The sequence below is a fragment of the Mizuhopecten yessoensis genome, unplaced genomic scaffold (genome assembly GCF_002113885.1).
Source record: "Mizuhopecten yessoensis strain PY_sf001 unplaced genomic scaffold, ASM211388v2 scaffold10603, whole genome shotgun sequence".
Classification (NCBI taxonomy): domain Eukaryota; kingdom Metazoa; phylum Mollusca; class Bivalvia; order Pectinida; family Pectinidae; genus Mizuhopecten; species Mizuhopecten yessoensis.
The window spans coordinates 34,444-48,292 of record NW_018408629.1 but is presented as its reverse complement, the minus strand read 5'-3'; the positions used below and the strand labels follow the sequence as shown (position 1 = coordinate 48,292).

Here is a 13,849-nt window from a genome sequence, read left to right as displayed (position 1 = left end):
ATTTTCCACTGTTTTTCTCGACTAATTATACTTAACTAAATATTTATAGCATGAGGGACTCGGACAGGAAGAATGAATGTATATAACTTATTTCATATATTACATAGATGTACAATGTACATGGATGAATGAAAGACCGCTTGTAATATGGCACTTAATTGTAAAAATAACCTTACCCCATGGCCCCAGCCGGCAGTCTTATTATATAATTTGATTCGGTAATAAAATTGATGTTTATGTATATAAAGATAATTATCGTCGTTTGCATACTATTCAACAGGTTTAAGTCATTAAAAGGATAATGTCAACATTTTGTCTATCTGTCAGTTGTATGGACCTAAAATGAAATATTTAAACACCCCACTGGGATAAAACATGCTGATCATATTAGTTCAGTCGTACATTCCAGCTTAAATTGGTTAGTTTATATTGCAAATAAGGACATACTGATGCTGCAACATATTGTTTATATTAATATCCAAACATTGATATATCATTAGTTCTGCTGATACCTTTCGTTTTTGAGGTTATCTAACGGTTGTTACCGATAACAGTGATATACCAACTGTTATTACCTTTTGGGAAGAAGAATGTAACACACACAAAGATGATTACACCTTTAAAATTAAGTATTAGATTCAGTATGCCAAAAATAAACTACACTGCATCATAAGTTTGCAATAACAGTGAAAATGAAAATAAATGTAATATTTCTTTTATATTTTGAGGATTTGTTACTACCTATCTGTGCGCGTTTTGTTTTATTTACTAAACCTGTATACATTTTAGAGATACGGCGTCACGAGTTTATTCTTGAATACTGTGAAATGTCGTTGAACTGCCGTAAAACCATTTAAATATAGAAATTTCACTTCAGCATATCGTATTTACTTTGCAATATAATGTAATGTGTAATATCAATCTGTTCCAAACGCTAATCTAAATTGATGTTTATAATATAACATACTGTGAATGATGTCTCTGTTTCGTATGAAATGAAATGTAAGTAGTTACATATGTGTAGTTTCCCAATAAAATTTAAACAGGTGGAGCAGGAGGTCAACACGAACATTCGTAAAGTTATTACTTACGTTGTGGTGTTCTATCCAGTCGTACCCGTTCTGGTATAATAAAAAGCGACAACAAAAAATAATTAACATCACATGACACATAACCGTTTTCATGACTTTCACAATATTATTAAACATTGTTTCAACACATCAATACTCTCACAAAACTAATAAATGGGGCCATATAGGTTTTAATAATGACTCCCCATTGGATACGACAAACTTTGTTTCAATATAATCATGTTTAACGAACACAACATTATAGATACATAATTCATAGAGCATTACGACTCATTGTAGATGTTATTTTGCTGGGCAAGGTCGGTCCAAAACATTTTATAAGAAAGAACAACTCGCACAAGAAGCATATAATATTACAGTATTTAATGTGCACCAAATAGACCTTTTGCCGTTTTTCACTTCTGAAAAGAGAAAGCTAATTTTTCATTGTCATTGTAGGGAAGACACACATGTGATGACACCAATAAAATTTGGTTTTATTTACAGTACACGAAAAAGTCATGAAATCACTTCAAGCAATGTTATAGGGACATTAGAACTGTAATTGAGCATGTTAGTCTAATCAATGTGTTAATGTCCAACATTATCGTGCTTTCTTGCTGTTGAATATAAAATTAATGCCGTTGTTAAGAGGAATACTAATGAACTTATTCCACATACACCTTATAATTTGGACATCGATCACTGTTGTAAAGATTTGTTGAAGAGTACTACAGCTAACAGGAAAACAAACAAGGGATGACTTACTCCTATCTCCTCCTGAACCCGACGCCATTCTCAGCGTTATCAAAACTAGTCTTTCCTGCAGTAAGTCAGCTCATCTTCTGAAAAAAGGAGAAAATATGATAACGTAGTAATAAAATCATAATCATGGTAATGGATCATTTCATTTTTAGCTATCTGAGGACGGAGTCCCAGAAAGCTAATGCAATCAGACGTGTTTTTTTTGGGTGGTCTCCGAGCTAGGAAACACGAAAGCGGCTACAATATAAAATAATGATATTGTAGTATACTGAGATTGAAGCGTATTTACTTCAGATGTTCAATTGACCATTTTTAGCTGTTGAAATGGATTTGTGTAATTTGAGTGAATTTAATTCGTAGGTGTTCAGAGACCAGTGTTGCTAAATTTAGAGCATACATGCTTTCCACACTCTTTGGACATAAAGTCTGAACCTCCACACATAAATTGATAAGAAACGTTGTTAGCCGACGAGGACATATCAGTTTTACACACGCAGCCAGCAAAACTGTACGTGTTTGTTTTTCAAGTTACGACTTTCAGCAGACAAGTATTGTGGACTGCTAACTCGTCGTAGGTTCGTCAAAATGAGTGGACACACAATGAAATAAATGATGGCATATATATTTACAATCAACTGTCATAAGATGCGAAAGCGTATTTGGACCACGGGACCTGATCATTTGTTACAGCTATATTTGGACCTAAACTAAGGTGTTTGGAGTAATGTTACACGTTTGGGGGGTTTAGAACAGTAAAGATGCCCGCATATTTAAACATATAGATCGATTCATGTGGCATGTAAAAGCCTTGAATTGGTGACAAGATTCCGTACTTTTTTCCCGAACGAATCAAAATTACGATTAGTTGGAGTAATCAACATTTTCGTTTTTAGTGGTTTCTTGATACAGTGGCAATTATAAGTACCAAAATATCAGTTCACAGTTAGATAACGACGTCAAAGAATTGAATTTATTTTAATTCATAAAACATATGTTTTTGTTTGCTATTATCCAGATTTAAACCAGATCGATGTACCAATATCAGTTATATTCTGTACGAAGCATGCATGTTTCAGAGAGCTACATAGCCATTGGCCTCCTGTTAAGTATACTATCAAATACAGATATGAAAGTACCAACATTTGATGAACAGATAAAGACATATTTATAAAATGATGAAGTTTGCAGATCAGTAAAGGATAAAAGAAAGGAAGGTGAACATAAGAGTGAAGACTTTTTGATTATACCTTACACCTTGGTTACACTTTACACCTTTTTGGTTGTTGTGTAGATGTTACATTTGTATAGCAAATGATTAGAGAAAGTATAGGGCCAGTCCCCACAGCAAATACTGGTAGTATATTTGTATCAAAATGTTCAGCTTCGGCAGTGGTATAATGTTGCTCTAGGTTAAGGATCTCAAATGTCCCTATGTTATGAGATAGGAAACAAGTTGTTCAGACCAGAAAAGAGTTCTGGGCCTCCGGGATGGCCAAACCAACGGTTAATACCAATCATATAATGATCGTGTTTGTCTCTTTACACTCAGTAATGGTAGATATAGTTATTAGAATGGGGATATCAAACTGTTTTAAGTTGAAATTCGAGGTCCGAGACATAAAGGGTGTGGCCAGATCTTAGGGTCGATTCTGATATCGTGATTGTGTGTATCTCTTTATGCTTAGCAATCTTACATATAGTTATGAGGTAGGGAGCTCAACAGTTTGAAAGTTTCGTCCTAGGGACTAAGTGGATAATCCCAGACCCTGGCAATTCCATTTGATATATGTGAATGAAAAAGCGTACCAGTACAATATGTTATACACTTTGTATAAATCATGTGAATGTAAAATAACGTACTAGTACAATGTGGTGAACATTTTGTATGATTCCTATGTAAAATAACATCTCAGTACAATTGTGTGAACACTTTGTATAAGTCATGCGAATGTAAAGTAGCGTACGGGTACAATATGGTATACACTTTGTATCATTCTTGTAAATACAAATGATGTACGGGTACATTGTGGTGAACACTTTGTATACTTCATGTGAATGCAAAATGACATCTGCATACAATGTGGTGTGCACTTTTATAATTCATGTGAGTGTAAAATGACGTAATTGTACAGCGTGGTGGACACTTTGTATAATTCCTGTTATTGTTAGATAAGTGTTGGTACAGTGTGGTGAACACTTTTATATGAAACAACTGTATGTTTTATAACTGATCGAAACAATGACTTAAACTTACGCATGATACATGTACCTGTATTATTTTTTGTTAGGATTATGTTAGAATCTGTCGTAATTTTGATTTCTTGTTTTGTCCAATTTTCCCGTAATGATGCTGTGGGCAGTAGGTTTTATTTTCGATTACATTTTATCCAGTGAAATATATTCATTCTATGAAAGTGATATTTTTGACTATCACTTTAGTTGATTTGACCAATCAAAACCAATGATTACAAACTACAATTGTACCACGAGACACATTACAAGTTGCCCATCTGGGACATCAGCCCATTCTGCTGCCTATAATAATCATCTGCTTCTTATTATGAATAAATTATTCTCTGTTGGAGACACAAAGTTTAATTTCACGGTAAGCTTTCATTTTCATAAAAGCCAGCAGACTATGCAGGTTAGCAATTCTAACTATTTGATCGAAGAAAACTCACGCTTTTCGTCAAATGTTGTAGCATCAGTGACAAGCACGTATCCATGAACACCTTATAATTGGGACATCGATCACTGCTGTAAAGATTTATTGTGGTGTTCTACAGTTTACAGCAAAACAAACGAGGAAAACAGGAGAGTACTTACTCTTGTCTCCTCCAGAACCCGAGGCCATTCTCAACGTTATTAAACTCTAGTCTTTCCTGCGGTAAGTCAGCTCATCATCTGGAAAAAACGCAGCAATAAAATCATAATCATGTTAATGAATCATTTCATTTTCATAATGTATACCATTAAATTTAGATATTAGAAAATCAACATTTAATAATCAGAAAAGCCACATGTCAATAGATCGATGTACCAATATCAGATATTATGTACGAAGCATGCATATTTACGAGAGCTACGTGGCCATTGGCCTCTTGCTAAGTATACTATCAAATATAGATATGAAAATACGAACATTTGATGAACAGAATAAAGACAGTTTTTAGAATGATGAAGTATGCAGATCAGTAAAGGATGAAAGAAAGTAAGATGGACATAATATTGAAGACTGATATACGTAATATTTTTGTATACAAATTTTCATCTTCACCTGTGGTAATATGTTGCTCTAGGTAAGGGATCTCAAATGTTCCAAAGTTATGACCCAGGAACTAAGTTGCTAATGCCAGAATAGAACCCTAGCCTTCGGTTTGGTTTGGTTTAATTTTGTTTAACGTCCTATTAACAGCTAAGGTCATTTGAGGACGTGCGTTAATGTGTTTTAGTGTATGCGTGCCTGCGTGTGTGTATGCAGGAGACAGGGTATTTTTTGTGCTTGCCTCCTCGTGATAGCGCGGATCTGATACCCACTTTATAGTGCTATCTCACTGAAATATCATGCCGAAGGCACGCAGCACAGCATTCCGCCCGGTCACATTATACTGACAACGGGTGAACCAGTGGTTGCCATTCCCCTAAATGCTGACCGTTAAGCAGGGAATAACAACTACCATTTTTAAGGACTTTGGTATGTCCCGGCCTGAGTACAGAGCCCATTGCCTTCGCTCAACATTAAACCAAAAGTAAGGTGTTGCCAAGCAAGGCGCTAGGAAATAAAAGGTAGTTAGAAGTAGAAAGAAAGATAAACATCCCAAATATTGCAATGGGTGCAGCAGATTTATTGTGGTCGCGTTTGTGTATAGAGGACACCAAAGCAATTCCCCAATTCTTCAGGGGGCTACAACATTAGTCGCCTCCTACGATAGGGGTGGAGCCCTAGGCCTCCAGGATGGCCAAAACCAACGGTTAATACCAATATCATGATTGTGTTTGTCTCTTTTTACTCAGTTATTGTAGAAATGGTTATAGAATGGGCATGTATCATACTTGTATCAAGTTGTAATCCAAAAGTCTGAGACATAAAGGGTGTGGCCAGATCTTAGGGCGATTCTGATATCGTGATTTTGTGTATCTCTTCATGCATTGCAACCTTATATAAAGTTGTTATGAGATGGGGAGCTCAACAGTTTGAAAGTTTCGACCTAGGGACTAAGTCTTCATAGATAGTGCCAGACCCTGGCAATTCCATATGTAACATAAATGTGTCATGATAGACAAACCTAACCCCATGTGCTCCTGTTAGTCCTTGGATATTTATATGTAAATACAAACATATATTTGTATACAGTAAAATACATATTTTATTGTGTGTAAAATAAGTAATCGAAACAATAAGACTACATGTAACACTTTCGAACGATACCTGTATATGTTTTATTTTTTGTTAGGAATATGTTAGGTTCTGTCGTTTTAGAGAAAACTCATGTTTAATGAAACACTTGTCAGCGTCTTCAAGTCCCAAGTTCGGCTAAATGATTGGCAGAAAGTATAAGAGAAACAGGGTCATATTTGACAGTGATTAAGTATAACTTGCATACATTTTTTAGGTGGTGTGTATATCTTATCATCAGATTATATAAGCATTGACAAAAATAACTCGGCACCCCCACCATTTTAGATTCGGCGCTTATCAAGACGGGTCTTTTTCTTAATAATAAAATCATGTTAGTAATTTGGCATACTTTATTAAAAGTATGAACTGAGGTGCCTTTTTTATCAAATAAGTAACTAAAGGCTTTTAATTATGAGTTTTTACATTCTATTAAGAGTTTTGCAATGAGGACTATATTTTGTCGCGTAAGGTTGTCTAGACATGCTAGTGGTAACAGTATTCAGACCAAGGATTGTCAGCTTGATGGGGTAGGTTTTTCGTAAAAATGTAAAAAAAATAAAAATATCTAACAGTTTCTTCAGTAGTACCAAAAACATTAGCCACACTCGTGAAATATATTTTGTATTACTGCAGAGACTGTTCGATATCCTCTATAAATTAAAAAAAATGTCTGTTTAAAAGAATATGGAAATCAATGTGATCAACACTCCCTAAGTTCAAAATTCAGCCTATACCTTCCCATTTTGGGGAACGGAATTCGACGGGGATTCCCCTATACAATATATCACTAGGTGTGCTCTATCGTATTATGTTTCAAACTGGCGAGAAATGAGGTCAATGTCACACTGTTTTCTACATTATTTACATTATTAATGTCGTTTAATCTTTATCATAGCCTGCATAAAATATGTTGTTTTTTCGTGTCTATCATACATGCTGTTCTCATAATTCGTTGTACGCAAGACAGATGTATGTGCTGTATCATTGTAAACTACACCCACTGGCTCAGGTTTTTTTAATATTTTTGTATCCTCTTGTTTACTATTCCCGGCAATAAAACATATTTGTTGTTTCACCTGTCCTGTTTGTATTATATCATTGTTTACTACACCTTTTAATTTCAGTTAATCCATAACTGTTGTTATCTATTCTAGTTCATATCAAAGTATACCATGTTAGTTACTTCGTATCCTACTTCCTGTTTGGGTTCAACATAGTTGTTCACAAAAAGAGTATCAGTGCATAGCCTATGTGGTTTATCGAACAACAAAACATAAATTAATAGATGTAAACGATATGTATACGCATTGAAAATGGCATTATTTACACACACAAATATACAGTATCTGTTAAAAGGTACATTCTAAGTGGTATATACCTGTGAGTATGTACCTGTACATCCAGTTGTTTACTGGTTACTACACAGTCACAATACAACATAGCCAGTCATATGTAATATAATTGGACAATAGTTACTGCTAACGAAACTCCTCTACTGAAGACAGTTAATTTAAAAGTTAGCATGTCAATACACATAAAGTATCAAGTGTAGCAACATTCGAAATATTGACGATATAACTTACCTTAGCTTTCTTGTACAATTAAGGTGCAATTTCCTTCCTTTTGTTGAATCACTGTTTAGGAGATCGTATGCGTCAAAACTGACAAGTCGGTTATGTACAATACCCTGGGGTACGATGTGGTTGTAAATTGTATCCAAATAGACGTGTTTTCATTTTAGGATATTCGTGTACGTATAATGGGCTTCGACTTCACTGCAGTCTGATCTTTTATATGATACATATAAATGTAAGATAACGTACGGGTTCGATGTAGTTTTAAATCCTACAGTGTACATGTATAACATATGGCGTAATGATCTGTGTATGATTTCGGTGTATGTACAATGACGTACGGGTACAACTATGGGCGAATGTTCTTGCGTGAGCTTCATATGTAACATGTACACGTAAAAGAAACCCCAGTCAAAATCGACCAGGAAATCCCATAGACCTAGCAAATCAATTCACTTGCGTAATTTGGGAAATCGCGCGTGCACAAATCCGTTTATGGAAAAAGACGCCATTTTGGATCGATCGGATGAAGAATAATGAAATAAAATTAATCTATTTTAAAACTGAAACATACGGTGTCAGACAATGTTTTTTTGTTTTTGTTTTTAATCTTAACGATTTCTATAACATAACGCCGATTTTCACCAAACCCAGCACACACAGACAAAATCTGCGTACAACGCATCAGTCATTATCACGCCATAATCGCTATTGTCCGCGTATATATTTTATACTGATGATAAGCGATGTGTTTTAGTAAGACGGTACATGTTATAAAGAATATATGTCAGGCATATTTGTTTTGAGATTCTGCTGTAGGCTACAAGATGCGTATAGGTTACCTATGAAATACATGTAGATTCTTTTACACAGTCAAATAGAAAAAAATCATAATAACTTTTTAATCAATTTCAGTATGAGATTAGGTTGTAAAAACAACACCACCATTATCAGAGAAAAGTATCATTGCAGATAACGGACAACTTGGTAAAAAAACTTCATTTACCAAATACATTATTCACTTGCATGCATATCCTTTTAACTCCTGGCGAAGAGGTTGTAAATATCAAAATGTCATCTCAACAATCGACTCAAATAATGGAAATTGCTCATTGCAATTTACATATGGTGATGATGTCATTTTGTATTAACTCGTCAATGTACTTTGCGTCAGTTAAAGTTTTGGCTAAATTAGGGACCCGTTTTTTTCAGAAAATACCAATATTCGATAACACTAGATAATGGAACCATAATACAAGTGTCTGTGTAATGCTCTGTACAAGATACATATGTATGTGTATCTAGTCATCGTAAAGGAGGTCTACATTTTACATTAAATTTCCTGAACGTAAATATCCAATTTCTGCATTTTTGATTTTTTAATTTTTGATTCTGCAACTTGCTTTATTATGTTGTCATTTAATGATTAAGAATAAAAATGAAAAAGGCTCCTCGTGGAAAGATCTGGTGGTGTAGCGGAACTTAACTGGGTCGATCGTCGGCGACTGGACAGCTCAATTGGTAGAGCGTCCGTCTAGAGTTCGGAGGGTCCCGGGTTCGCATTCCGGTCTGGCCGTGCATTTTCCCTCTCCTGTTACAGTACTTGTGGTGCCTGTGACAAACCCTTGTTTCAAGCATTTGGTGTATGCTTGACAAGGGGATACCCGCACCTGGGTTGTAAATAGTTCTTTCTTCGGGGGTGAAGACTTCGAAAGAGGAGGGAGGAATGTAGCAGAACTGGACTGGGTCGATCGTCGGCGACACGATAGCTCAATTGGTAGAGCGTCCGTCTAGAGTTCGGATGGTTCCGGGATCCCGTTGTTTGCCTCTAGGTAGCACCTATTTCATATTATCTTTAGTTGTATTTTATATATCTGTATGTACAATGACGTACAGGTACAAATCTTATATGCAGTTGGATATATATTATGTATGTGTTTGTAAAATGATGTACGGTTATTCATTTTATATACAGTTGTATATTACATCGGTGTATGTATAATGGATAATGGCGTACGGATACTTTATCCTAGATTGTGTACACTTTGTGTAATTTCTGAGAATATAAACCGACGAATAAGTACAGTATGGTGTACACTTTTTATGATTCGTGTGAATGTAAATGACGTACGCGTACAATGTGGTGTACACGTTGCATTATTCTTATGAATGTAAATGACGTACGCGTACAATGTGGTGTACACGTTAAATGATTCATGTGAGTGTACACTGGTGTACGGGTTCAATGTAGAATACACTTTGTATGATTCTTTTGAATGAAAAATAACGTACGGGGTACAGTGTGGTGTATGCTGGTATTAATGAAACAACTGTGTATGTATAATAATTGTTCGACACAACATGACCTACATGTACACCTACGCGTGATTCATGTGTATGTATAATCGTATGTTAAGATAGCATGTATGGTTCCCATTAAAACATGTAATTTTATTTTATTTTATTTCTTTATTGCTAAATTACAGTGAAGGCACCGCTTCAGGTAAATATTCTCGATCATGAACTCAATGTATTTTTCTTTTTTCTTTAAGCAACAACAACATTTCATTTATTGGCTGATTAGCCTTTTTGCACGGAGATATGTTATCAAACCAAAAGAAATCAAAGTGTATAAAATGAATAGTTTAACTTTTGTTCTTCAATTTTCCCCAAAGATGCCTATTAGTTGTGAATACTTCGATGTAAACTGATCAATGTATATTTACGAATACCAATCTATTAATTAGGTTTTAAATGCATATTTTTAACATTGATGAGGGTATGCAACACAGTTCCGTTCAAACATATTCCATGATGCGCGATCATAAACTCAATGTGTTTTTCATTTTTCTTTGTTTGAACCACGGGCTTAGATAATCTAATTCCGGAAATGTGTTGCATACCCTCATAAATGTTAAAAAGATGCATTTCAAACCTTATATTTACATTCTATTACATTCAATTTTATTATTTGAAATTGAGGAAAAATTGTTTTTTTTCACGTAAAAAAGCAATACACCGACATGAAAACAACATTACTTGAACAGCCTTTTTCGCGGGAAAGATGATGCGTTGTCAATGGTGACGAAATACACAGTTGAGCAATAAACAAATAGGCCTAGTTCCACTTTGCATATTTTCGATCATTTGATTTACATACAAGCATGTTTAAAAAGCATTAATTATCTATAAAATGTACAGTAGAACTTAATTTGGAACAAAAACAAAGCTGTAAAATATTTCAGTTACAAAAAGTCAGAAATTTATTCCGTGTTCGCGCAGGTAGCTGACCATTAAACCACGGTTGTGCAGAGGCTAAGATTTAAACGAGATTGGTATGGAAATTGAAAATGCATCCGTGAAATGTGAGGTTTCCTCGGAAACTAGATTGCGATTTAAAAGATGCTGTTGACTGAATTCTTGTGTCGACCGACGGTGACAACAGGACCATTGTTGGTGCATATCTGCAGGTGTTACTGTCGCTTAGGGGACTAGCCGCTTTCGTTGATCGCGATCCAAACAGTTGAACTCGTTGGACCAGAGCTGTTCGTTTATGTAATAAAGTCGGACCTAGTAAATCTGATGGTATTTTCAGGCGAGCCTTGATAAAGCCTAACAAGGCCTGCATGAACATTTGCAGGTTCGCCAAGATTTATACCCGAAAATGTTACATTTAACAAGAGGCCTAATGGTCCTGCAACGCTCACCTGGTATTAATCTCACACTTTTAATCTTAGAAGTGGACTAAAATACAGCTACAGGCAGAATATCAGTGTTTGATTCATAAGAGCCTATTATAAGATTTAAACAATGACACATGTGACCTTGAATGTCGAACAAGGACATTAGGTTGAAAGAGGGGCCATGGTCATTCATTTGAACAAATTTGGTAGACCTTTATCCCAGCATGCTACAGGCCCAATATCAGTACCTTGTGCCTTTTGGTTATTGAGAAGAAGTCGTTTGAAGATTTTAACATATTTGAGCCCTGTGACCTTGAAAATGAGTCAATGTCATTCATTTGAACAAACTTGGTAGTCCTTCATCCCAGCATGCTACAGGCCCAATATCAGTAACGTGGGCCTTTTGGTTATTGAGAAGAAGTCGTTTTAAGATTTTAAGACATTTGACCCATGGGAGCTTGAACGATAGTCAAGGTCATTCATTTGAACAAACTTGATAGCCCTTCATGTCAGCATGCTACAGGCCCAATATCAGTACCCTGGGCCTTTTGGTTATTGAGAAAAAGTCGTTTGAAGATTTTAACATATTTGACCCCTGTGACCTTGAAAGTGGGTCAATGTCATCCATTCGAACAAACTTGGTAGTCCTTCTGCCCAGCATGCTACTGGCCCAGTTTCAGTACCCTGGGCCTTTTGGTTATCGAGAAGAAGTCGTTTGAAGATTTTAACATATTTGTCCCATGTGACCTTGAAAGTATGTCAATGGCATCCATTTGAACAAACTTGGTAGTCCTTCTACCCAGCATGCTACTGGCCCAGTTTCAGAACCCTGGGCCTTTTGGTTATTGAGAAGAAGTCGTTTGAAGATTTTAACATATTTGCCCCCTGTGACCTTGAAAGTATGTCAATGGCATCCATTTGAACAAACTTGGTAGTCCTTCTGCCCAGCATGCTACTGGCCCAGTTTCAGTACCCTGGGCCTTTTGGTTATTGAGGAGAAGTCGTTTAAATTAAAAAGTTGACGACGGACGGACAAAAGCAGACAAATAGGTTGTTCCATATAAACGAACAGGCCCTTCGCCACTTGCAACGGACGCTAGCTAGAGGACAGCTAATGTTCCTGTTCTATTGAAATGGACCTGTTGTGGGATCCTCACCACCTAAGGATGCTTCCAACACATATGGCTGATATCATTCTTAGTTTCATAAAAGAGGTCGCTGAAAGCAATATGGACAATTTAGCCCTTTTTGGCCCCGCCCCTTAGTCCCCTGGGTGTCGGGTCCTTAATTTGTACAATTTTGAATCCCATCATCCTGATGATGCTTTCAACCTAACACATGTATGGTTGATGGTTGATATTTTTGTTTAGTTTCTGTGAAGAAGTCGCTTAAAGCAATATGGCCAAATTACCTCTTTTGGCCCCGCCCTTCAGCCCTCTAGGGGGTTAGACCATCCATTTGTACAATTTTCAATCCCGTCCACCTAGGGATCTTTGGTTGAATTCCAATCAGCGGTTATTAACTACGGAGAAGTTGTTTGAAAAAATATTCTTTTTAAGCAACCTCGCAAATATCTTGGTCGCAATGGGAAGTGGGTAGGATCCTAAAAGGCAAAAGCAACTTAAATTAAAGGGTTCCTAGAGGCTAAACTATATTATTATCACTGTCACTATTTTGAAATGTTCGTTCAAGATTTTTCAAAAAAAAAAGTTCAATAAAAAACATTTGTTGTAATGCATTTCACAGAATTACAGTTGATCGCAACTTTAATGTTTGTAAACAGAAAATAAAAAAAAATAAAAAGCAGAAAAAATGCAGGGGTAGAATTCTGGATGTTTACATTGCAAAGCCTACACTTTACCAAGCATGGGCTGCAAAGCCCATACACAAATCAATGAACATTGAAATGGGAATTATAGGTACTCAAAAATGGTAACCAAAAGAAACACATTTAGCTTCATCATATATATATGTAGAAATAACATCTGAAAAAGCCTGTTTTCGCGAATATAACTGACGCAGTGGTACCATTTGTATTAAATGAAAATAAGAATAACTAAAAATAAAACGCTGTTCATGGTATTTATTTGATTTTGATTATAAAGTTTATTACATGTATATATGAACATTTTTGTAAAACATCCATATTATTTTTAATAGTGATTCTGTAACGAACATAATAATTTATACATTAAAAACATGCATGTAATAAATTTATCCTTTTTTTTCAAAAATACATTCTCATTTGAATACTAACAAATAATAGCTTACACATTTAAACATCAATGCTTGTAACGCGGACTAAGTCTCCATGTCGTTATAAAATAGATTTTCATCATGCACACCTCTACACATATA

At 35.5% G+C, this 13,849-nt stretch overlaps 1 long non-coding RNA gene across 1 annotated transcript; it reads right to left on the bottom strand.

Annotated features, from left to right (window-relative positions):
- Positions 1-1,017: 1,017 nt before the first annotated feature.
- On the bottom strand, positions 1,018-8,119 carry LOC110461318. The gene is made up of 4 exons (XR_002464120.1): positions 7,818-8,119; positions 4,662-4,739; positions 1,839-1,915; positions 1,018-1,121 (listed from the first exon to the last, which is right to left on the bottom strand). It is a non-coding gene; the product is annotated as an uncharacterized LOC110461318 (long non-coding RNA).
- Positions 8,120-13,849: the final 5,730 nt, after the last annotated feature.